This window comes from Nerophis ophidion, linkage group LG23, assembly GCF_033978795.1.
Source record: "Nerophis ophidion isolate RoL-2023_Sa linkage group LG23, RoL_Noph_v1.0, whole genome shotgun sequence".
In the NCBI taxonomy this organism is placed as follows: Eukaryota; Metazoa; Chordata; class Actinopteri; order Syngnathiformes; family Syngnathidae; genus Nerophis; species Nerophis ophidion.
The window spans coordinates 26,637,262-26,662,652 of NC_084633.1; the positions used below are offsets into that span (position 1 = coordinate 26,637,262).

The following is a 25,391-nucleotide window of genomic DNA, read 5'->3' on the forward strand; positions in this document are numbered from 1 at the left end:
ACCAACTTGTCGGAATACGTCCTCATCCTTCTACTATTCAGGTGAGAGGCATGATTTAGACATAGACTTCCTTTGTATTGTCATTAAAATTTCACCTTTACAGTACAGATAAGAATGAAATTTGGTTGCATTAGGTCATGGTAGTGCAGGATAAAAGAGCAATAAGGTGCAGATATAAATAAATAGATTACTGTACGGATAAATATATTGCACTTTTGCATATGCATCCACGTTTATGGATGTATGTTATATTGTCTTTGTATTCCAGCCAGTTAATCCATTTTGGGGGGAATTGAGAGGATTATTATGATGCGTTCAAGAGCCTTACTGCCTGAGGGAAAAAGCTGTTACTTCCTAGAGTCCAGCAGTGAAAACAGTCCTTGGTGGGGGTGGGAGGAGTCTTTGCAGATTTTCTGAGCCTGTCATGACGGGGGGGTCGCAGTTTGCTGCGAGGTTTAATCTCCCGTGATGCAAATGGATTAGACCGGCTTGAAGTTAAAAACATGATTTAATCTTTGAGTACTCAAAAAAGGGGTACAAACAAAAGACGCTCAACAAGGCGAAGGCACAAACTTGGTGCAGCAAACAAAACTAACACTTTAACGTAAAGCAGGGGTCACCAACCTTTTTGAAACCAAGAGCGACTTCTTGGGTACTGATTAATGCGAAGGGCTACCAGTTTGATACACACTTAAATAAATTGCCAGAAATAGCCAATTTGCTCAATTTACCTTTAATGAATATATATATATATATATATATATATATATATATATATATATATATATATATATATATATATATATATATATATATGTATACATATATATATATATATATATATACATATATATATATATATATATAAATGTGCATTTCTGTCTGTCATTCCGCCGTACACATTTTTTTTCCTTTTACGGAAGTTTTTTTGTAGAGAATAAATGAGGGGAAAAAACACTTAATTGAAGGGTTTAAAAGAAGAGAAAACAGGAAAAAAAAATGAAAATTTAATTTTGAAACGTAGCTAATGTTCAATTTCGACTCTTTAAAATTTAAAATTCAACCGAAAAAAATGAAGAGAAAAACTAACTAATTTGATTCTTTTTGAAAAACTTAAAAAAAGAATTTATGGAACATCATTAGTCATTTTTCCTGATTAAGATTAATTTTAGAATTTTGATGACATGTTTTGAATACGTTAAAATCCAATCTGCACTTTGTTAGAATATATAACAAATTGGGCCAAGCTATATTTCTAACAAAGACAAATCATTATTTCTTCTAGATTTTCTAGAACAAAAATGTTAAAAGAAATTCAAAAGACTTTGAAATAAGATATAAATTTGATTCTAAAGATTTTGTAGATTTGCCAGAATAATTGTTTTGATTTTTAATTATAAGTTTGAAGAAATATTTCACAAATATTCTTCGTTCAAAAAACAGAAGCTAAAATGAAGAATTAAATTAAAATGTATTTATTATTCTTTACAATAAAAATACTTGAACATTGATTTAAATTGTCAGGAAAGAAGAGAAAGGAATTTAAAAGGTAAAAAGGTATATGTGTTTAAAAATCCTAAAATCATTCTTAAGGTTGTATTTTTTTCTCTAAAATTGTCTTACTGAAAGTTATAAGAATCAAAGTAAAAAAAATAAATGAATTTATTTAAACAAGTGAAGACCGAGTCTTTAAAATATTTTCTTGGATTTTCAAATTCTATTTGAGTTTTGTCTCTCTTAGAATTAAAAATGTCGAGAAAAGCGAGACCAGCTTGCTAGTAAATAAATAAAATATAAAAAAACAGAGGCAGCTCACTGGTAAGTGCTGCTATTTCAGCTATTTTTAGAACAGGCCAGCGGGTACCGCGTTGGTGACGCCTGACGTAAACTATATACATAAAACAAGCAACACTCCCTGTGGCTTGAAAAGAGCAGCATGAACTTTGGCGTAAAAAACTCGCAATGTCACCAGACCGACTGACAAAGTGAAGTGAAGTGAATTATATTTATATAGCGCTTTTCTCTAGTGACTCAAAGCGGTTTACATAGTGAACCCAATATCTAAGTTACATTTTAAACCAGTGTGGGTGGCACTGGGAGCAGGTGGGTAAAGTGTCTTGCCCAAGGACACAACGGCGGTGACTAGGGTGGCAGAAGCGGGAATCGAACCTGCAACTCTCAAGTTACTGGCACGGCCACTCTACCAACCGAGCTATGCCGCCCAAACAAAGACAAGTTTAAATACTGCCTCTGATTAGTGCTTGGAAAGCAGGTGAGCGGGTGAGCACTAATCAGAGACGGGTGAACACAATGAGCAACCATGGACACAAAACAAACAAGGAAGTGCAAAGAGGAACTAATGGAGTCTTAAACAGAAAATAACATAAAACATGATCCAAACCACAGATCATGACAGAGCTCTGGTCAGGCAGCAGCTTTTTGTGATTTCCCGGATAGGACGAAGAGAAGTCCTGATGATCTTTTCCCCCATCCTCACCACTCACTGGAGAGACTTCCAGTCCGAGCCAATGCAGACTCCAGTCCAGACAGGGATGCGTTTGGTCAGTAGGCTCTCTATAGTGCCTCTGAGCACCATATACCATGAATTGATTAACGTGGACCCCGACTTAAACAAGTTGAAAAACTTATTCGGGTGTTACCATTTAGTGGTCAATTGTACGGAATATGTACTGTACTGTGCAATCTACTAATAAAAGTATCAATCAATCAATCAATCAATGAAGTTCCAATCAATCAATAAAAACTCTGTAGAATGGGAGGGAGCTGTGCTCTTTTCATCCGATTCAATAAGTGCATGCGCTGCTGAGCTCTTTTTACAAGAGCACCAGTGTGTAGGGACCAGGTCATATCGTCAGGAACTTGGTGCTGCTTACCATTTCCACTGCTGTGCCGTTGATGAAGAGTGGAGTGTGGCTGGACTGGTGCCTCCTTAAATCGACGATGATTTCCTTTGCCTTGTCGACGTTCAGGACCAGGTTGTTGGTTCTGTACCAGTCAACCGGATGTTTCACTTCCTCCTTGTAGTCCATGTCGTTGTTGTCACGAATGAGACCCACTACTGTCGTGTCGTCCGCATACTTCACAATGTGGTTCGTAGTGGTCCTGGCGCAGCAGTCATGGGTCATCAACATGACCATGGACTCAGGACGCAGCAATGGGGGGAGCCGGTGCTCAGGGAGATGGCACTGGACAGGTTGTCGCCCACTCTCACAGACTGGGGTCTGTCTGTGAGGAAGTCTAGCAGCCAGTTGCATTGGGGGGTACTGAATCCAAGGGGGATTTAGTACCCCCAGTTTGCTCACCATGTGCTTCGGGATGATTGCGCCAAAGTCCAGAAACAAATTCGCAGGTGTGTGTGTCCTTTCCTTCCAGATGTTCTAAGCTCGGGTGCAGTGCAGAGGAGATGGCATCCGCTGTGGAAGCGGTTTGGGCGATAAGCAAACTTATTTATGAACCAGAATAAAGTTTGACGAGCAAGGAAGAGAGGACCACGAGGCCTAGTGGTTAGAGTGTCCGCCCTGAGATCGGTAGATTGTGAGTTCAAACCCCGGCCGAGTCATACCAAAGACTATAAAAAAATGGGACCCATTACCTCCCTGCTTGGCACTCAGCATCAAGAGTTGGAATTGGGGTTTTAATCACCATAAATGATTCCTTGGCGCGGCACCGCTGCTGTTCACTGCTCCCCTCACTTTCCAGGGGTGATCAAGGGGATGGGTCAAATGCAGAGGACAAATTGTGACAATCATTGGCACTTTAACTTAACTTAAGCAGGGCACACTGGCTCGTGATCCATCGCCTCTATAACTAGTCGGTCTGCGTTAGCACTTATAATAACAATATCACTATTTCTTGTCAATATTGAAGTCGCCAAATATAAAAAAGTATTGTTGGTGCTTTTTGGATGATTTTTATCGGGTTTTATGGTCGTAGTAGCGGACCTCCCATTGACTTTTATTTAATATTTAGAATGCATTAAATAAAAATCCATCGTCAAGGGCAGACCTGGGCAAATTAAGGCCACATGCGACCTATTGAGCTTTTCAATCTGGCCCGCCGGACATTCCCAAATATTTATTTTTTTTAGATCTTTAAGATTTAAAGTGTAGCTGCCATTAATGTGCACTCATGTTTTCTACTGACCGTAAGTCTTGAACTATTCAAAGTTTTTCAATGGTTGGAATCTGTGCTTATGCATGATATACCAGTTACTATGGTCATCTAAATCGTTACTATGCTAATCTAATTAGTTACTATGGTCATCTAATTACAAACCCCGTTTCCATATGAGTTGGGAAATTGTGTTAGATGTAAATATAAACAGAATACAATGATTTGCAAATCATTTTCAACCCATATTCAGTTGAATATGCTACAAAGACAACATATTTGATGTTCAAACTGAGGAAAAAAGTTTTTTGCGAATAATCATTAAATTTAGAATTTGATGCCAGCAACACGTTACAAAGAAGTTGGGAAAGGTGGAAATAAATACTGATAAAGCTGAGGAATGCTCATCAAACACTTATTTGGAACATCCCACAGGTATGCAGGCTAATTGGGAACAGGTGAGTGCCATGATTGGGTATAAAAACAGCTTCCATGAAATGCTAAGTAATTCACAAGAAAGGATGGGGCGAGGTACAACCCTTTGTCCACAACTGCGTGAGCAAATAGTCAAACAGTTTAAGAACAACGTTTCTCAAAGTGCAATTGCAAGAAATTTAGGGATTTCAACATCTACGGTCCATAATATCATCAAAAGGTTCAGAGAGTCTGGAGAAATCACTCCATGTAAGCGGCATGGCCGGAAACCAACATTGAATGACCGTGACCTTCGATTGCTCGGACGGCATTGTATCAAAAACCAACATCAATCTCTAAAGGATATCACCACATGGGTTCAGGAACACTTCAGAAAACCACTGTCACTAAATACAGTTGGTCGCTACATCTGTAAGTGCAAGTTAAAGCTCTACTATGCAAAGCAAAAGCCATTTATCAACAACATCCAGAAATGCCGCCGGCTTATCTGGGCCCGAGATCATCTAAGATGGACTGATGCTGATGATCGATACACTAGTGATTTAGGGCTATATAAATAAACATTGATTGATTGATGCAAAGTGGAAAAGTGTTCTGTGGTCTGACGAGTCCACATTTCAAATTGTTTTTGGAAATATTCGACATCGTGTCATCCGGACCAAAGGGGAAGCGAACTATCCAGACTGTTATCGACCCAAAGTTAAAAAGCCAGCATCTGTGATGGTATGGGGGTGCATTAGTGCCCAAGGCATGGGTAACTTACACATCTGTGAAGGCACCATTAATGCTGAAAGGTACATACAGGTTTTGGAACAACATATGCTGCCATCTTTTTCATGGACGCCCCTGCTTATTTCAGCAAGACAATGCCGAGCCACATTCAGCACGTGTTACAACAGCGTGCGGGTACTTTCCTGGCCCGCCTCCAGTCCAGGCCTGTCTCCCATCGAAAATGTGTGGCGCATTATGAAGCGTAAAATACAACAGCGGAGACCCCGGACTGTTGAAGCTCTACATAAATTAGGAATGGGAAAGAATTCCACTTTCAAAGCTTCAACAATTAGTTTCCTCAGTTCCCAAACGTTTATTGAGTGTTGTTAAAAGAAAAGGTGATGTAACACAGTGGTGAACATGCCCTTTCCCAACTACTTTGGCACGTGTTTGTTACGTCTCGTCTCGATTACTGTAACGTATTATTTTCGGGTCTCCCCATGTCTAGCATTAAAAGATTACAGTTGGTACAAAATGCGGCTGCTAGACTTTTGACAAGAACAAGAAAGTTTGATCACATTACGCCTGTACTGGCTCACCTGCACTGGCTTCCTGTGCACTTAAGATGTGACTTTAAGGTTTTACTACTTACGTATAAAATACTACACGGTCTAGCTCCAGCCTATCTTGCCGATTGTATTGTACCGTATGTCCCGGCAAGAAATCTGCGTTCAAAAGACTCCGGCTTATTAGTGATTCCTAGAGCTCAAAAAAAGTCTGCGGGCTATAGAGCGTTTTCCGTTCGGGCTCCAGTACTCTGGAATGCCCTCCCGGTAACAGTTCGAGATGCTACCTCAGTAGAAGCATTTAAGTCTCACCTTAAAACTCATCTGTATACTCTAGCCTTTAAATAGACCTCCTTTTTAGACCAGTTGATCTGCCGCTTCTTTTCTTTCTCCTATGTCCCCCCCTCCCTTGTGGAGGGGGTCCGGTCCGATGACCATGGATGAAGTACTGGCTGTCCAGAGTCGAGACCCAGGATGGACCGCTTGTCGGGACCCAGGATGGACCACTCGCCTGTGTATCGGTTGGGGACATCTCTACGCTGCTGATCCGCTTGAGATGGTTTCCTGTGGACGGGACTCTCGCTGCTGTCTTGGAGCCACTATGGATTGAACTTTCACAGTATCATGTTAGACCCGCTCGACATCCATTGCTTTCGGTCCCCTAGAGGGGGGGGGGTTGCCCACATCTGAGGTCCTCTCCAAGGTTTCTCATAGTCAGCATTGTCTCTGGCGTCCCACTGGATGTGAATTCTCCCTGCCCACTGGGTGTGAGTTTTCCTTGCCCTTTTGTGGGTTCTTCCGAGGATGTTGTAGTCGTAATGATTTGTGCAGTCCTTTGAGACATTTGTGATTTGGGGCTATATAAATAAACATTGATTGATTGATTGATTGCAGCCATGAAATTCTAAGTTAATTCCATCCATTTCCTACCGCTTATTCCCTTTTGGGGTCGCGGGGGGTGCTGGCGCCTATCTCAGCTTCAATCGGGCGGAAGGCGGGGTATACCCTGGACAAGTCGCCACCTCATCGCTATTTGCAAAAAAATAAAAAAGTTTATGAATTTGAACATCAAGTATCTTGTCTTTGTAGTGCATTTAATTGAATATGGGTTGAAAAGGATTTGCAAATCATTGTATTCTGTTTATATTTACATCTAACACAATTTCCCAACTCATATGGAAACGGAGTTTGCAGTTACTATGGTAAAGTAATCACAGCTGGTCAGACGAGGCACCAAGTTTTGTGGGCGGGAAGTGTTTCCACAGACGCAGAGGAGATTTTCACAACAAAGTTCTAAAGCTTAGTAATATATCCGATACATCAGATTGTAGGTGGGGGGTTTTTGTACCCTTCGCGTTCATATTTCACTGTTGCATTTTTGTTGCGTTTCACTTGATTGCAAAATATGTCGATCTAAAGGGCGTGTGACGTTCATATTTTGTTAATATTCAGTGTTGTATCCTTTATAGAAAAATTTAAAATTCCATTACGGTTTTCAAGGCGGTCTGTCATAACGTTTTTAGCATTCAATCAGACATTATTGTGAGGTTTTGTATTAGTGTTACTAAAAATAGAAATACCAGCCCCCAGACACATTTTTTTCTATAAATGTGGCCCCCGAGTCAAAATAATTGCCCAGGCCTGGTCAAGGGTCTCATAATGCTTGTGAACGATAGGCAACATTCCAAAAAAAAAGGTGCAGTTTCCCGAACAATCAACTTGTGAACGCTATTAAAAAACCTTGTCACTCTTTGTTTACATTTATCGTTAATAAAACGTTTTTGTAGCAATTGAAGTGTCCTCAGATCGTAAACGTCCCCGGGTGCAGTCGGAGCACATTGTGTCTCCACTTTGTTTGTCTGAAAGGACTGGAAGAGTCCTAGTTCGTGCAACTCCTGACCATGTTCTAGGAGGTAAACAATACGTTCCTCCACCTGCTTCTGGGTTGGATGAGATGACCTTCGTTTCCCGGCTGGAAAGTCTGTTGTTGTGCGACAATGGTTGATTTAATTAGTGGCAAGACCGGGGAGAAAAGAAAACAATATTAGATGTGACGTATCCCTGCCTCTTCTTTACTTTAAGGCCCAAAATGAGCTCATGCTTCTGCTGCCTTTATGCAAAAGCTCCCGCTGATCAATTCCTATTGATCGTTTGGCTTTCACGAAGGCAATTAGATTCTCATCAATAATGGAACTTGTTGACTTTCTCGGGGATGTGACGCGCTGAAACATCTAAAAGTACGAACATTATGTCTTAAAGTAGCAGGAGAGTGGACAAACACGTTGTATTGATATGCTGAATTGTGTTTTGTTGTATCCATTAAAAACATATCTAGCTATGTTTACAATCCACAAAGTGTGTGAAAATACCATTTAAACATCACAAAATGTCACAAATTCAGCCCATTTGGAATATTCCGCTCCAAACACCTTCGGTAATTTCCATTGATTCTATGTCACTTTTGCCATATTATTAGATCAGTCATACTGGAAAATTGGAAATAAATGTGCTGTTTATCTTTTACAATCCTTAAGTAAGACAAGATTACATATTCTTAGCTAAATATTTACCATTTTGTATGCATAAAATCCAATCCATTATTTAGCCGTCTCTGAAGAAAAATCCATCGGTTTTCCATGGATAATAAACTATATCCAATAGTGTTTACAATCCGCAAAGTATGTGAAAATACAAATAGTATTTTCACAAAATGTCACGAATTTAGGCCATTTGGAATATTCCGCTCCAAACACCTTCGGTAATTTCCATTGATTCTATGTCACTTTTACCGTATTATTAGATCAGTCGTACTGGAAAATTGAAAATAAATGTGTTGTTTATCTTTTACAATCCTTAAGTAAGACAAGAATACATATTCTTAGCTAATTGATTACGATTTTGTATGCATAAAATCCAATCCATTATTTAGCCGTCGCTGACGAAAAATCCAAAGGTTGTCCATCGATAATAAACTATATCCAATTGTGTTTACAATCCGCAAAGTATGTAAAAAAAAAATACCGTGTAAACATCACAAAATGTCACAAATTCAGCCCATTTTCAAAATTCTGCCCCAAACACCTTCGGTAATTTCCATAGATTCTACGTCACTTTTACCATATTATTAGATCAGTTGTACTGGAAAATTGGAAATAAATGTGTTGTTTATCAATTATAATCCTTAAGTAAGAAAATAACACATATTCTTAGCTACCTTTTTACGATTTTGAATGCATAAAATCCATTCCATTATTTAGCCGTCAGTCAAGAAAAATCCACGGATTTTCCATCGATAATAAACTTTATCCAATTGTGTTTACAATCCGCAAAGTATGTGAAAATACCGTTTGAACATCACAAAATGTCACATATTCAGCCCATTTTCAATATTCTGCTCCAAACACCTTCGGTAATTTCCATAGATTTTACGTCACTTTTACCATATTTTTAGATCAGTCGTACTGGAAAATTGGAAATAAATGTTTTGTTTATCATTCACAATCCTTAAGTAAGAAAATAACACATATTCTTAGCTACTTATTTACGATTTTGAATGCATAAAATCCATTCCATTATTTAGCCGTCAGTCAAGAAAAATCCACAGATTTTCCATCGATAATAAACTATATCCAATTGTGTTTACAAGCCGCAAAGTATGTGAAAATACCGTCTAAACATCGCAAAATGTCACAAATTTAGGCCATTTTGAATATTCCGCTCCAAACACCTTTGGTAATTTCCATAGATTCTACGTCGCTTTTACCATATTATTGGATCAGTCGTACTGGAAAATTTAAAATAAATGTGTTGTTTATCATTCACAATCCTTAAGTAAGACAAGAAGACATATTCTTAGCTGATTATTTATGATTTTGAATGCATAAAATCCGTTCCATTATTTAGCTGTTGGTGAAGAAAAATCCAAAGATTTTTCATCGATAATAAACTCTATCCAGTTGTGTTTACAATCCACTTTGTCTTATCCCCCTTTTTTCCCCATAATTTCCCCCTCTATCTTCCTTTTTCTTATTTTTTCTCTCCCCTCTTACTCCGGTCCACCTGCGCCAAACATTAATATAAGTCTATTCAATAAAGTCAAATACATAAAAGGCAACAAGAGTATGTGTTCCCCAGATATGTTCATCTACATCTGGGGTCGGCAACCCGCGGCTCCGGAGCCGCATGCGGCTCTTTGATCACTCTGATGTGGCTCAGCTGCATACTTGCCGACACCCCCGATTATTCCAGGAGGCCTCCAGATTTCAGTGCCTCTCCCAGGATAAGCTTTCTCCGATTTTCACCCTGACAACAATATAGACGACGTGCTGTGATAGCAACGCCTGCCTTTAACGTCCTCTTAAACTTGTCGTCGCGCCCGCTTTTACCCAGTGCTACCTGCGTGCCAGCTGGTCACATGTAGTATGTGATGTGGTCTTTGTTAATACACGTCAGTGACTGCAAGGCATAATTGTTCAACACCCATACAGGTCACACTGAATGTTGTGATATAAACTACTTTAACACTCTTACTAAAATGCGTCACACTGTGAACCCACACCAAACAAGAATGACAAACACATTTCGGGAGAACATCCCAACCGTAACACAACATAAACACAACAGAACAAATACCCAGAACCCTTTCCCTGACTGGGCTGGCAAGCTGATTGCACAGGTTATAGAGGGCGCTATTAGTAGTGCCACGATAGCACGCTTTTATTATTATTGTCTGGGAGAGAATAAGCTGATATTCAAGAGAATAGTCACTCTGAAATTCGGTAGTCTCCCGGAAGGATTGGGAGGGTTGTCAAGTGTGATGCTGTCAAGATGCATTCATACAAAACTCGCGGGCCGCGCTAACATTAAATTCATCCATCCATCCATCCATCATCTTCCGCTTATCCGAGGTCGGGTCGCGGGGGCAGCAGCCTAAGCAGGGAAGCCCAGACTTCCCTATCTCCAGCCACTTCGTCTAGCTCTTCCCGGGGGATCATTTGCGGACCGCGTGTCTGAGACCTCTGGTTTATACATAACACAAAGCAAAAAAAAAAAAAAACTCTGTATGCAGTGTTGTTTCATTATAAATTTCAAAAGAGTTTAGTGGCTCCCATTGTTTTTTTTACTTTGTGAAACGGGTCAAAATGGCTCTTTGAGTGGTAAAGGTTGCCGACCCCTGATCTACATCAACACTAGGATTTGCCCAAGTTGATGGAAAGGACAAAAAAAAATTGAAAAAAAATAAAAATACAATAATTTCCTGCCTGTAATCGTGTGCACACCTTCACAATTTGTTTTGTTTTCAACCCCTTCTTAATCCTGTACGTGCTTTGAAAATACACGCAACCTTGAAACAAAACGCCGGACATTTGAGGCATTTAAGAAACCCCGCCCGGACACCCCGGACAGTCCCGCAAAAGAGGACATGTCCGGGGAAAAGAGGACAGGACGTATGGTCAGTCTAGTTTTAATGAATGTCTTGAGGACTTAAAACGGCAGCAGCATGGGTAACGTTAGCTGTGATGCTAGCAGAGTGGTAATACTAGAGAGAGAAGGTGAGAATCTGGTAACAAATGAAAAAATAATTAATTCCCAAGGAAAACAGCAGGGGTTCCATTGTTTGGCTTCAAGTGGAAATATATGTCGAACAGACAATCGTAATTTGTCAAGTGTTTTGTCTGTGCCAGATTGTCTCGAGTTTTCGTGCCTGTCTCGCTTCCATGTCTAAGTCCATGCCTTGCCTCGTTCCACGCTTATTTTCCTGGATCCTGATTTCCCACGCTGCTATTTTGAGTTTGACTTTTTCTCCTCCTCAGTAGAGTGAATTTTGTTATTTAGTTTTTTTTCAACGGAAGTGGTGGGTTATTATTTTTTTCCTACCAATCTTTCTTTCCTCAAATTTTTTTGAGTGATTTTTTTGTTTACCAATATTAAATCAAGATTAAGTGTAGAAAGGTTCATAGTCATTGTTATATTCATCCTGTTGGAGCGTTTTATTTTAATAGGTTTCATAGCAGCTACGGCGCAAATTATAGTTCATCTTTGTTTTTGCATTTTCTTCCTTTTTAGGAGTGATTCTCGGTTATTCCCTTTTTGGGAACCTTTTTCGCCGACCGTTTTTGTTATTTGTAGATATTGTATTACTCTGACTCTGGAGGTGAAAGAGCCGTCAAAATAAAAGCGCTACTAAGTATCCATACTCTGCATCTGAGTTCATTCCTTTGTCCGAGCCTGACACTCCGCATGTCAACATCTCAATTCGATGCCATACCATCAAAATGTTGAGGCAAACATTTCCAGATCAACACCGTATGAACATTTTTTTTTTTTTTTTAGTTGTGATTTCCCTCTCTGCATGGAAGTTTAAAAAGAGCATAAATCAATGCAGTATAAAGAATAATGTTTTAATGTAGACACATAGAATCATCATACTGCTGTGAGTATATGCAACAAGTGTTCATTCAAGGTTAATGCAAAATATCGAGATATAAATCGTGTATCGCGATATGGCCTAAAAAATATTGCGATATTACAAACCTCGTTTCCATATGAGTTGGGAAATTGTGTTAGATGTAAATATAAACAGAATACAATGATTTGCAAATCCTTTTCAACCCATATTCAGTTGAATGCACTACAAAGACAACATATATGATGTTCAAACTCATAAACTTTATTTTTTTTTTGCAAATAATTAACTTAGAATTTCATGGCTGCAACATGTGCCAAAGTAGTTGGGAAAGGACATGTTCACCACTGTGTTACATCACCTTTTCTTTTAACAACACCCAATAAACGTATGGGAACTGAGGAAACTAATTGTTGAAGCTTTGAAAGTGGAATTCTTTCTGATTCTTGTTTTATGTAGAGCTTCAGTCGTTCAACAGTCTGGGGTCTCTGCTGTCGTATTTTACGCTTCATAATGCGCCACACATTTTCGATGGGAGACAGGTCTGGACTGCAGGAAAGTACCCTCACTCTTTTACTACAAAACCACGCTGTTGTAACACGTGGCTTGGCATTGTCTTGCTGAAATAAGCAGGGGCGTCCATGATAACATTGCTTGGATGACAACATATGTTGTTCCAAAACCTGTATGGACCTTTCAGCATTAGCGGTGCCTTCACAGATGTGTAAGTTACCCATGCCTTGGGCACTAATGCACCCCCAAACCATCACAGATGCTGGCTTTTGAATTTTGCGTCCACAATTTTCAAATATAATTTGAAATGTGGACTCGTCAGGCCACACTTTTCCATTTTGCATCAGTCCATCTTAGATGAGCTCGGGCCCAGCGAAGCCAGCGGCGTTCCTTGGTGTTGTTGATAAATAGGTTTTGCTTTGCATAGCAGAGTTTTACAGATGTAGCAACCAACTGTAGTTACTGACAGTGGTTTTATGAAGTGTCCCTGAGCCCATGTGGTGATATCCTTTACACACTGATGTCGGTTTTTGATGCAATGCCGCCTGAGGGCTCAAAGGTCCGTAATATCATCGCTTACGTGCAGTGATTTCTCCAGATTCTCTGAACTTTTTGATGATTTTACAGACCGTAGATGGTGAAATCCCTAAATTCCTTGCAATAGCTCGTTGATAAATGTTGTTCTAAAACTGTTCGACAATTTGCTTACAAAGTGGTGACCCTCGCACCGTCCTTGTTTGTAAATTACTTAGCATTTCATGGAAGCTGCTTTTATACCCAATCCTGGCACCCAACGGTTCCCAATTAGCCTGCACACCTGTAGGATGTTCCAAATAAGTGTTTGATGAGCATTAATCAAGTTTATCAGTATTTATTGCCACCTTTCCCAACTTCTTTGTCACGCGTTGCTGGCATCAAATTCTAAAGTTAATGATTATTTTGCACACAAAAAAAAATGTTTATCAGTTTGAACATCAAATATGTTGTCTTTGTAGCATTTTCAACTGAATATGGGTTGAACATGATTTGCAATTTATTGTATTCTGTTTATATTTACATCTAACACAATTTCCCAACTCATATGGAAACAGGGTTTGTAAAAAAAAGGCCATATCTCCCAGCCCTACGTCTTGGATTGTTTGTTAGCTGTCTGCCAAGCTGTATAACCTCAACACGTATAGTGAGGGCAGAACAATTAATAATACATTTTTACAGTTTGTCCCTCATAATGTTGACAAAAAAATAGGTAGATAAATGACAAAATATGTTACTGCATATGTCAGCAGACTAATTGGCAGCCTTTGTTTGTTTACTTACTACTAAAAGACAAGTTGTCCAATATGTTCACTATTTTATTAATGTACCCTAAGATTTTTTATTCCAATAAAGCCAATAAGGCCATTTTTTGTGGTCCCCCTTATTCAGAAAATAATCTAAATACATTTTGGTACCAGTACCGATACTAAAATATTGGTATGGGGACAACACTATCCATCATGGAGAAGCTTGCTGAAAAAGAAAATTTAATTGAATTTGCGAGCACCCAGCATGGACGAATAGATCAGACAAGTCATTGTTTTGTCTGCTTACGGAAAATACACATCCTAATCTCCGATTTGACTCCCTCGAATGGCCTTGACGCTGTGGAATCAGGACCAGGCTGTTCTGGAGCCTATCTCAGCTGCATTCAGGCGGAAGGTGGTTTCCACCCTGGACAAGCTGCCACCTCATCGCAGGGGGACAACACTAGATGAAAGTAAACCCAAAATGCTCGGGGTCGCTCTTCAACGACCTGATTGAGATTGTTCCAAACCAGCTGGTTCCTCCAAGTCCCTCATTACATAACCCGCGAGCAGTCGACTTCTTTATTTATTCACGTGCAAGGAAGGATAATAATCTGTCTTGACGAATCTCATTTCCTGTCTGCTTCCATATGTTTGCTTTCGAGCCTCATTGTTTACTCTCAGCTCCTGACCGTCCACACAGAACATTTATATTGATCTCTCCCTTTTGCTGCTCCCCCTGCTTTTATCGGGGAGTGTCCAGCCAGCAAAACAAGCCGCACGTCCGAAGCTTTTCGCTCCCCGAACCAGAACATTATGATAATGCCCATTTGGCAGGTGGAAGAAATTGAGATAAACCGTTGTCTTTAAATTACTCGTGCCTAATGGTGTTAAAAGCCAGATAGTCCGGAAAATTGTTGTGGCGAACTAAAATGTGGTTCAGAACCATATCGCGGCATAATGTCATGGTTGTCTTGAGCTTCCGATAAATTCTACAACTTGTATTTTTTTGTGATAGAGTGATTGGAGCACATACTTGTTGGTCACAAAAAACAATCATGAAGTTTGGTTCCTTTATGAATTTATTATGGGTCGACAGAAAATGTGAGCAAATGTGCTGGGTCAAAAGTATACATACAGCAATGTTAATATTTGCTTACATGTCCCTTGGCAAGTTTCACTGCAATAAGGCGCTTTTGGTAGTCATCCACAAGCTTCTGGTTGAATTTTTGGCCACTCCTCTTGACAAAATTGGTGCAGTTCAGCTGAATTTGTTGGATTTTTGACATGGACTTGTTTCTTCAGCATTGTCCACATGTTTAAGTCAGGACTTTGGGAAAGCCATTCTAAAACCTTCATTCAAGTCTGATTAAGCCATTCCTTTACCACTTTTGACATGTGTTTGGTTAAAGTACAACGTACCAATGATTGTCACACACATACTAGATGTGGCGAAATTATTCTCTGCATTTGACCCATCACCCTTGATCACACCCTGGGAGGTGAGGGGAGCAGTGAGCAGTAGCGGTGCCGCGCCCGGGAATCATTTATGGTGATTTAAGCCCCAATTCCAACTCTTGATGCTGAGTGCCAAGCAGGGAGGTAATGGGTCCCGTTTTTATAGTCTTTGGTATGACTCGGCCGGGATTTGGACTCACGACCTACCGATCTCAGGGCGGACACTCTAACCATTAGGCCACTGTTTGGTCTGTTTGGGGTCACTGTCTTGTTGGAACACCCAACTGCGCCCAAGACCCAAACTCCAGCCTGAATATTCTAGGTTGTTCTGACTAATTTGGAGGTAATCCTCCTTTTTCATTGTCCCATTTAAAGCACCAGACAGCAAAACAAGCCAACAGCATAATACTACCACCGCCATGCTTGACGGTAGGAATTATGTTCCTGGGATAAAGGCCTCACCTTTTCTCCTCCAAACATATTGCTGGGTATTGTGGCCAAACAGCTCCATTTTTGTTACATTTGAAGGTCTTATCTTTGTCCATGTGATGTCAGATGGAAAAAAATGGAGCTGTTTGGCCGCAATACCCAGCAATATGTTTGGAGGAGAAAAGGTGAGGCCTTTAATCCCAGGAACATAATTCCTACCGTCAAGCATGGCGGTGGTATTATGCTCTGGCACTGTTTTGCTGCCAATGGAACTGGTGCTTTACAGACAGTAAATGGGACAATGAAAAAGGAGGATAACCTCCAAATTCTTCAGCACAACCTAAAATCATCAGCCCGGAGGTTGGGTCTTGGGCGCAGTTGGGTGTTCCAACAGGACAATGACCCCAAACACACATCAAAAGTGCTAAAGTAATGGCTAAATCAGGCTAGAATGAAGGTTTTAGAATGGCCTTCCCAAAGTCCTGACTTAAACGTGTGGACAATGCTGAAGAAACAAGTCCATGTCAAAACCAACACATTTAACTGAACTGCACCCATTTTTTCAAGAGGAGTGGGCAAAAATTCAAGCAGAAGCTTGTAGATGGCTACCAAAAGTGCCTTATTGCAGTGAAACTTGCCAAGGGACATGTAAGCAAATATTAACATTGCTGTATGTATACTTTTGACCCATAATAAATTCATAAAAGAAGCAAACTTCATGAATGTTTTCTGTGACCCACAAGTATGTGCTCCAATCACTCTATCAAAAAAAAACAAGGCTTGTAGAAAGGATTGGAAACTCAAGACAGCCATGACATTATGTTCTTTACAAGTGTATGTAAACTTTCTGTATATTAGGTTAGTAAGTAACTCGTCTTCAATGAAGCTCTTTTGGGCAGGAAGAGGTCTACCCTTGAAGATTAAATCAAAAGACCCCTGCGGTACCACATGAGCATCCCAAGTAAGTGCACTCGTTGAAAATACTCTGAGTCTCAACAGCTAAAGGACGATATACAGACATTTTCTACCATACTCCATATTGGTCTGGTATTAGTGAAAATAAACAAGTATTGGATTATGGGCCTGATCTGCTGAAGGTTGGCATGTACAAAACCCCCAAAACCAGTGAAGTTGGCACGTTGTGTAAATGGTAAATAAAAACAGAATACAATGATTCGCAAATCCTTTTCAACTTATATTCAATTGAATAGACTGCAAAGACAAGATACTTAATGTTCTAACTGGTCAACTTTATTTTTTGCAAATATTACCTCATTTGAAATATAACGCCTGCAACATGTTGCAAAAAAGCTGGCACAAGTGGCAAAAAAGACTGAGAAAGTTGAGGAATGCTCATCCAACACTTATTTGAATCATGCCAAATGTGAACAGGCTAATTGTGAACAGGTGGGTGCCATGATTGGGTATAAAAGCAGTTTCCATGAAATGCTAAGTAATTCACAAACAAGGATGGGGCGAGGTTCACCACATTGTCAACAAAAGCGTCAGCAAATTGTCCAACAGTTTAAGAACAACATTTCTCAACCAGTTATTGCAAGGAATTTAGGGATTTCACCATCTACGGTCTGTAATATCATCAAAAGGTTCAGAGAATCTGGAAAAACACTGCACGTTAGTTATGATATTACGGACCTTCGATTCCTCAGGCGGTACTGCATCAAAAAGCAAGATCAGTGTGTAAAGGATATCGCCACATGGTCTCAGGAACACCTCAGAAAACCACTGTCAGTAACTACAGTTGGTCGCTACATCTGTAAGTGCAAGTTAAAACTCTGCTATGCAAAGCCAAAGCCATTTATCAACAACACCCAGAAACGCTGGGCCCGAGCTCATCTAAGATGCACTGATGCAAAGTGGAAAAGTGTTTTGTGGTCTGACGAGTCCACATTTCAAATTGATTTTGGAAAGTGTGGACGTTGTGTCCTCTGGAACAAAGAGGGAAAGAGACATCTGGATAGTTATAGGAGCAAACTTGAAAAGCCAGCCTCTGTGATGGTATGGGGGTGTATTAGGGTCCAAGGCATCTGTAACTTACACATCTGTGAAGGCACCGTTAATGCTGAAAGGTACATACAGGTTATGGAGCAACATATGTTGCCATCCAAGCAACGTTATCATGGAAGCCCCTGCTTATTTCAGCAAGACAATGCCAAGCCACGTGTTACAGCAGCGTGGCTTTATAGTAAAAGAGTGCGGGTACTAGACTGGCCTGCCTGTAGTCCAGACCTGTCCCTAATTGAAAATGTGTGGTGCATTACGAAGCCTAAAATACCACAACGGAGACCCCGGAGTTTTGAACAACTTAAACTTTACATCAAGCAAAAATGGGAAATAATTCCACCTGAAAAGCTTAAAAAATTGATCTCCTCAGTTCCCAAAAGTTTACGGAGTGTTGTTAAAAGGAAAGGCCATGTAACACAGTGGTAAAAATGCCCCCGTGACAACTTTTTTGCAATGTGTTGCTGCCATTAAATTCTAAAAAACTAAGTTTCTCAGTTCAAACTTTAAATATAGGATTTGTAATGTATTCTGTTTTTATTTACAGACTCACACAACGTGCCAACTTCACTGGTTTTGGGTTTTGTATTAAAACACGTGCAAACTGAAAACGAGGCTGAACGTGGCGTCGGTGGCGGACCCACTGGAAGCAAGACTGGACATGGCATTGGCAGCGGACTCACTGAACGGGAGTCTGGACGTGGCGCTGAAGGTTCCCCCCCGGGTGAAGAGGCGGGCGGCCTCTCCAGTTACCCAGCTGCCAGTCCTACCATACCCGCCCCCACTAGGAGACTTGGGTAAACTTGGAGGAGGAACAGATGGCTCCAAAACGTGGGTCTATGCAGTGTGCCACCACATGTTAATTTGGCGGGGTCCAGAAACAGGTGGCAGCAGAGCCTTAATTTGCAGGGACAGACCCCGGAGCCCTGGAAAACTTGGATGCCCAGGTAGGCGGAGCTTGAGATAAGGGATGGTTATTTAGTCGAAGGTGACTGCTTTAGCCTTTGAAAAAATAACCTTATAGTCAGCAACCTTTTACCAATGCACACCCCCACAAGGTCTCTGAGGTCAGCTGATCAGTTTCTTTTTGTCGTCTCAAAAACCTGTTTAAGATCCAGAGGTGATCGTGCATTTTCTGCTGCGGCTCCAAAACTTTGGGACAATAGCCTTCTTGCTATTCGGACGGCTCACTCTTTATTGAATTTTAAATTACATTTAAAATATATTTTTATATTTTGTCTTTTAAACCAGCATGAGAGTTGTGTGATTTCAGTATATTTTATTTTCTTTGATGTATGTTATGTATTTATCTTTTTAAAGTTATATTATTGATGCTCCTCGTATGTATGACTCAACTTCTGTGCAGCACTTTGTGAAACTGTTATTGTTTTTTTAAAGGTCCCACAGTTCTGTATTCAGCACTTTGGGGTTTGTGTGGTTTTGACTGCCATGGGTGCTGATTAGTTTCACTTGCCTCTGATTAGTGTTCTGGACGCTCACCTGGCACTAATCAGAGAGCCATTTATTCCTGTTTTTCGGCACACTCAGTCTGGCTGTCTTGTTTGTGCTATGCAAAAGTTACGACGTCTACCTTTTTGATTCCTATGTCTGTTTACATACTGAGCTTTCGCGTTAAACATTTCCTTAGCTTTGCTTCCCGGAGTTTCCGTCGGCATCTTGGGAGAACGATCCACGCAGTAAAATGTGACCACGCTTTAACAGTAGACAGCCAGCAGCATATAGTTCTCCCGCAACGGACTTCGACGAGTTTGACCAAGGTACGTGGATGGTGCTAAAGGCGATTTAAGTGGAGACGCTCCGCTGTTCTCCAGATGAGAACAACAACATGTTGTGGGGCCCCAAAGGTTTGCTGGTCCCCATCGATTCCGTCTGGCCCGGGGACATTGCCGCACCCCCCCTACCAGACGTTTCAGCGAACACGGAAGCCACCTTGGAGGCTTTGACTAGCTGCCAAGACGCGCCGACCCCTCCAGCTCCTCCTCCGGACCAAAGCAACCCGCAAACAGCTCAGTCTTCCTTGCCGCAGATGTGTGGTAATTCTATGCAACACTTTGCCAAACATTTTACTGACTGGGCTGTTAGCCAATAGGATACCCGTGCCGATGAGGTCACTCCTCCGGCGCCTTCCGATGTCGTCACTCTCCCTACGCAGTGTAATTATGTTGGGCTGCAAGACTTTTTTTCACAACCATTCTGTCAGCCTCCTGCTCAAGACATTCAGTTAACGATAGCGGAATCCCCAGATTTTTATTTTTTTTTACAGACAAGATCACCGGTTCAGTCCCTGCCGTCCAGGACTCAAGTTACGCCCCCAATGACTCTGGCTCTGCCCACTTCACAGGATTTATCTTCCTTGTCTCATCGACAGTTTTAACAGACTTCATGGACAGGGACATAAGGGAGGAAGAGTCTACCCACCTCCTAACCTCCCCCCTCCCACCATTCGCAACTGTTCCTGATATTACAAGAAGCGTCTGGTGTCCGCTTCATGTGGGGTAGGCTAGTGCTGGGAGATGTGCTAGTCGGGTGGCACAGCTGCAGCCAGCGAAGCGGCCACTTCCTGCTCGGCCTCCTCTGCCTGTCTCTCCACCAATGGGGGCGCTCTTGGCTTCGGCTCCACTTCCTGCCCCAGTGGCTATACGCACAGGGGACCCGCTGGAGAAGTACAGCCCAGCGTGGACGGATGGCTGGTACCATAGGGTGCTGAGGGAGCTTGATCTAAAAGAACAATCCCGCTCAGTGGTGGGCCTGCGAATGCCATCCTCTCCTCCTATGCCAGCTATACGGCGACCTCCAGTGCTTGCTCCACGTCGACCTCCTTCCTGGTGCCTGCGGTTCAAGATACGGACACGCTTCCAGCCCAGCCGCCTGTATCTCTCACAATGATATTATTATCTTCGGCGGGCCGTCCCACGGCGCCACCATCTTCTTCATTTCCGGTGGGCTGTCCCCTGGTGCCGTCATCATCCTCGTCTCCGACGAGCTGTCCCACAGCTCCGCCCTCGTCTACAGCATCGCCGCTACCGCAACGTCCAGCTGGTCTGTTGCACAAGCCGCCACCAGGCTGGTCGCTTGCCCTGCCCTCCTGTGACTCTTGAACTTGTTCTTTGTGTTTTCAGGGGACATCTGGAATCTGTCCTCAAGGGGGGGTACTGACATGAGCCGTTGCCCGGATCAAGTTTTGTTTAGTTTTTGACTCCTTCAGTTCTTTTTTTTTAGCGCTCTTTGGTTTGTATGGTTTTAATTACCATTCACCTGCCTCTGATTAGTGTTCGGGACACTCACCTGCTTCCAGGCACTAATCAGAGAGCTACTTATTCCTGTTTTTCGCCACAGTCAGTCTGGCTGTCTAGATTGCACTACGCAACAGTTAGGATGTCTACCTTTTTGATTCCTATGCTTGTTTATATGCCAAGTTTTCGTGCTACCCATTTTCTTAGCTTTGCTTACCGTGCTATAGGCACGCTTGTTTTGTTTATCTGCATTTCCTGCCTGATTTATGAGAATAAATCACTGTGTTACTTGCACTTTGCCTCCGGAGTTTCCGTCTGCGTCTTGGGAGAAGGATCCACGCTATAAAATGCGACCACGACGTAACACCAAACATAGTAAATCGGGACCGGGACTATGTCTTGTCGTCCTCTGGCAAATAGCGTTTAACAATCGGCGATTCCATTGTACCAATTCCTCCACCGTTTGTGGAATCTCTGGCTGGCGGGTTCCTTCTGTTAAGTTAAAGTTAAAGTACCAATGATTGTCACACGCACACACACACACTAGGTATGGCAAAATCATTCTCTGCATTTGACCCATTACCGTTGATCACCCTTGGGAGGTGAGGGGAGCAGTGGGCACCAGCAATCGGCAGCAGCAGTGGCCGCGCCCGGGAATCATTTTTGATGATTTAACACCCATTTCCAACCCTTGATGTAGAGTTCCAAGCAGGGAGGGAATGGGTCCCATTTTTGTAGTCTTTGATATGACTCGGCCGGCGTTTGAACTCACAACCTACCGATATCAGGGCTGACACTCTAATCACAAGGCCAACAAAGTAGGAGTCGTGAAGGCACACTTAGTGTAGCATCAACTAGGTCGTAGCATAAGGACTCATCACAAACAGTCGCCAATGGCAAACAACGAACCCGCGCCAAGTGGACGGCGAGACGGGTATATAACGGGGGATGATTAGTGTAGGCAGCAGGTAGGGACACTAATAAAACCAACAGATTCCGGTGTGTAGACTCAGTGCTCCTAGCATTTGGAAAAGAGGAGGGGGTGCACAAATCCGATGGCCATGGATAAAGTGCTGGCTGTCCAGAGTCGGGACCCGGGGGTGGACCGCTCGCTTGTGCATCGTTTGCGGACATCTCTACGCTGCTGACCCGTCTCCGCTCGGGATGGTCTCCTGCTGGCCCACTCTTGCTATTATGTTAGATCCACTATGGACTGGACTTTCATAATATTATGTTATACCCACTCGGGGTCCATTGCATCCGGTCTCCCCCAGAGGGGGGGTCACCCACATCTGCGGTCCTCTCCAAGGTTTCTCATAGTCATTCACATTGATGTCCCACCGGGTTGTGAGTTTTTCCTTGCCTTTTTGTGGGCTCTGAACCGAGAATGTCGTTGTGGCTTGTGCAGCCCTTTGAGACACTTGTGATTTAGGGCTATATAAATAAACATTGATTGATTGATTGAAAGTAAAGAAGGGAGGCTAAAAGCGCTGGGAACAGAAATAAACCTAGGCAAACAAAAATAAAAACCATGACACAGGTCATGACACAAGACGCTCAACGCCAAACTTCAGTGGAACGGGAGAATGCTGCTCAGCCACAGTCCGTGCAGCTTTTAGAAATGAGCATGGAGGTAGCACTCTAACCTGCTATTTTCGCTGGGAGCCCTCGTTGAATTGATAAGATGTATTAAAAACTACTTTGGACGCTCTCCCACACGGCAATCTCAGTTTCCATCCAGCTTTTATTCTGAGTCAGACTGAGACTGAGACACTGAGCAGAAAGAATCTGCCTGGAAGCTTCCAAGAGGTCGTCCATCACCACAGGCTCTTACAGTAAAGTCACCCACGACTTCTCTCTTCCTGGGGAACTTGTCACTGTTTCTGAGTGAAAACATTTCAGTGTAACACCAAACAATGTACTGACGTCAAAACGACAACTTCAATCATATCGAACAAAGTTATATAACCTACTCAGTGGCCTTGTGGTTAGAGTGTCCGGCCTGAGATCAGTGGGTTGTGAGTTCAAACCACGGCCGAGTCATACCAAAGACTATAAAAATGGGAGCCATTACCTCCCTGCTTGGCACTCAGCATTCAGGGATGGAATTGGGGGTTAAATCCCCAAAATGATTCCCGAGCACGGCCACCACTGCTGCTCACTGCTCCCCTCAACTCCCAGGGGGGGATCGAGGGTGATGGGTCAAATGCAGGGAATAATTTCACCACACCTAATCTGTGTGTGATAATCACTGGTACTTAACTTTAAATCACCAAATTGATTCCCGGGCGTGGCCACCGCTGCTGATCACTGCTCCCCTTACCTCCCAGGGGGTGATCGAGGGTGATGGGTCAAATGCAGAGAATAATTTCGCCACACCTAATCTGTGTGTGATAATCACTGGTACTTAACTTTAAATCACCAAATTGATTCCCGGGCGTGGCCACCGCTGCTGCTCACTGCTCACCCTCACCTCCCAGGGGGTGATCAAGGGTGATGGGTCAAATGCAGAGAATAATTTCGCCACACCTAATGTGTGTGTGATAATCACTGGTACTTAACTTTAAATCACCAAATTGATTCCCGGGCCTGGCCACCGCTGCTGCTCACTGCTCACCCTCACCTCCCAGGGGGTGATCGAGGGTGATGGGTCAAATGCAGAGAATAATTTAACCACACCTAGTGTGTGTGTGATAATCTTTGGTACTTTAACTTTTTAACTCTATAAATCGAAAACAGCACGGTGGTCTTTAATGTCATTAAACCGTTTTCTTTGCAACTTGCTTTTAAAAGAATCCACAGGGATCAACTGTAGACAATTAAAAAAGTATTTGCTAACATGTTCTACTTATCAATGACTGCGTGAGTTTCATGAGGCAAATCGCCCGACATTTGTATTTAGTGCATTTTTGGATTCATCAACTCCACAAGTAGAAGAAGAGACTGGAGTGTGTACTTTGACCACACACACACACACACACACACATACCGTTTCGCTTATAAGATCTGGTTTAGATTATTTATTCAGTCGTGTGTCCTCCTCCTCAACCTTCCTGTTAAGCTATTTTGGTCCTATCCAGTATTTTATCAGCGATTTGGAGACACTTTATAGACTCACCAGTTACACGCTCCAGTTGTATTTATGCTTCGGTATTTTATCACATTGTAAGGAAGTCAATGGGTCATCATCTCCTCACTCCAATGTAAATTCATAGTAGAGATTAGGGTTGTACCGTATAGCGGTACTGGAATAGTACCGCTATACTAATGAATCATATTCGATACTATACCGCCTCTAAAAAGTACCGGTTTCCCCCCCACCTTTTTTTTCACGGGCATGACAACGTGTCGTCATCACGTCAAGACATTGCAGAGGAGCATGTTCGGCAGCGCACACACACAGAGTACTTACAAGCAGACACAGTGTGTGGACAGAAAAGGGAGAATGGACGCAAGATAAAGGTGAAGTTATAACACTGAAACGCCCTCAGGAAGAGGTGCTTTAAGACATGGCTAGCTAGTTAGCGGCTAACGTCCATCCGCAGTTGGCAGTGTTTTAGCTACTTCCAAATCACTAATCCTCACCTCCATGGCGACAAAGTAAGTTTCTTACAAGTATCATCCCTTTAGGACGAGTAATAGCTAAACATGCTTCACTACACTCCGTAGCTAACCGGCGTCAAAATGTAAACAAACTCATTGGTGGATGTACACCAAACATCCACTGTAATGATACCAAGTACAGGAGCGTATCTAGTCGATACTACTATGATTACAGACATATTTTTTAGCATCACAAAATCTTTTTTAGTGTTTTTCAAATTCATATCATGTTTATAAACTCAGGAAATATGTCCCTGGACACATGAGGACTTTGAGTATGACCAATGTATGATCCTGTAACTGCTTGGTATCGGATTGATAACCAAATGTGTGATATCATCCAAAACTAATGTAAAGTATCAAACAACAGAAGAATAAGTGATTATTACATTTTAACCGAAGTGTAGATAGAACACGTTAAAAGAGAAAGTAAGCAGATATTAACAGTAAATGAACAAGTAGATTATTAATCCATTTTCTACCACTTGTCCTTGATAATGTTGACAAAATAACAGAATGATAAATGACACAATATGTTACTGCGTATGTCAGAGCCTTTGTTTGTTTACTTACTACTAAAAGA

At 41.9% G+C, this 25,391-nt stretch overlaps 1 protein-coding gene across 1 annotated transcript in view; it reads left to right on the forward strand.

The window, feature by feature from the left end:
* wizb (WIZ zinc finger b) overlaps positions 1–21,459 on the forward strand; it is a 170,719-nt gene extending 149,260 nt beyond the window's left edge. Inside the window, exon 19 of the mRNA XM_061885421.1 lies at positions 18,499–21,459. The gene's annotated coding sequence lies outside the window, so the exon portion shown is untranslated. The remainder of the gene's footprint in view (positions 1–18,498) is intronic.
* The last annotated feature ends 3,932 nt before the right edge of the window (positions 21,460–25,391 follow it).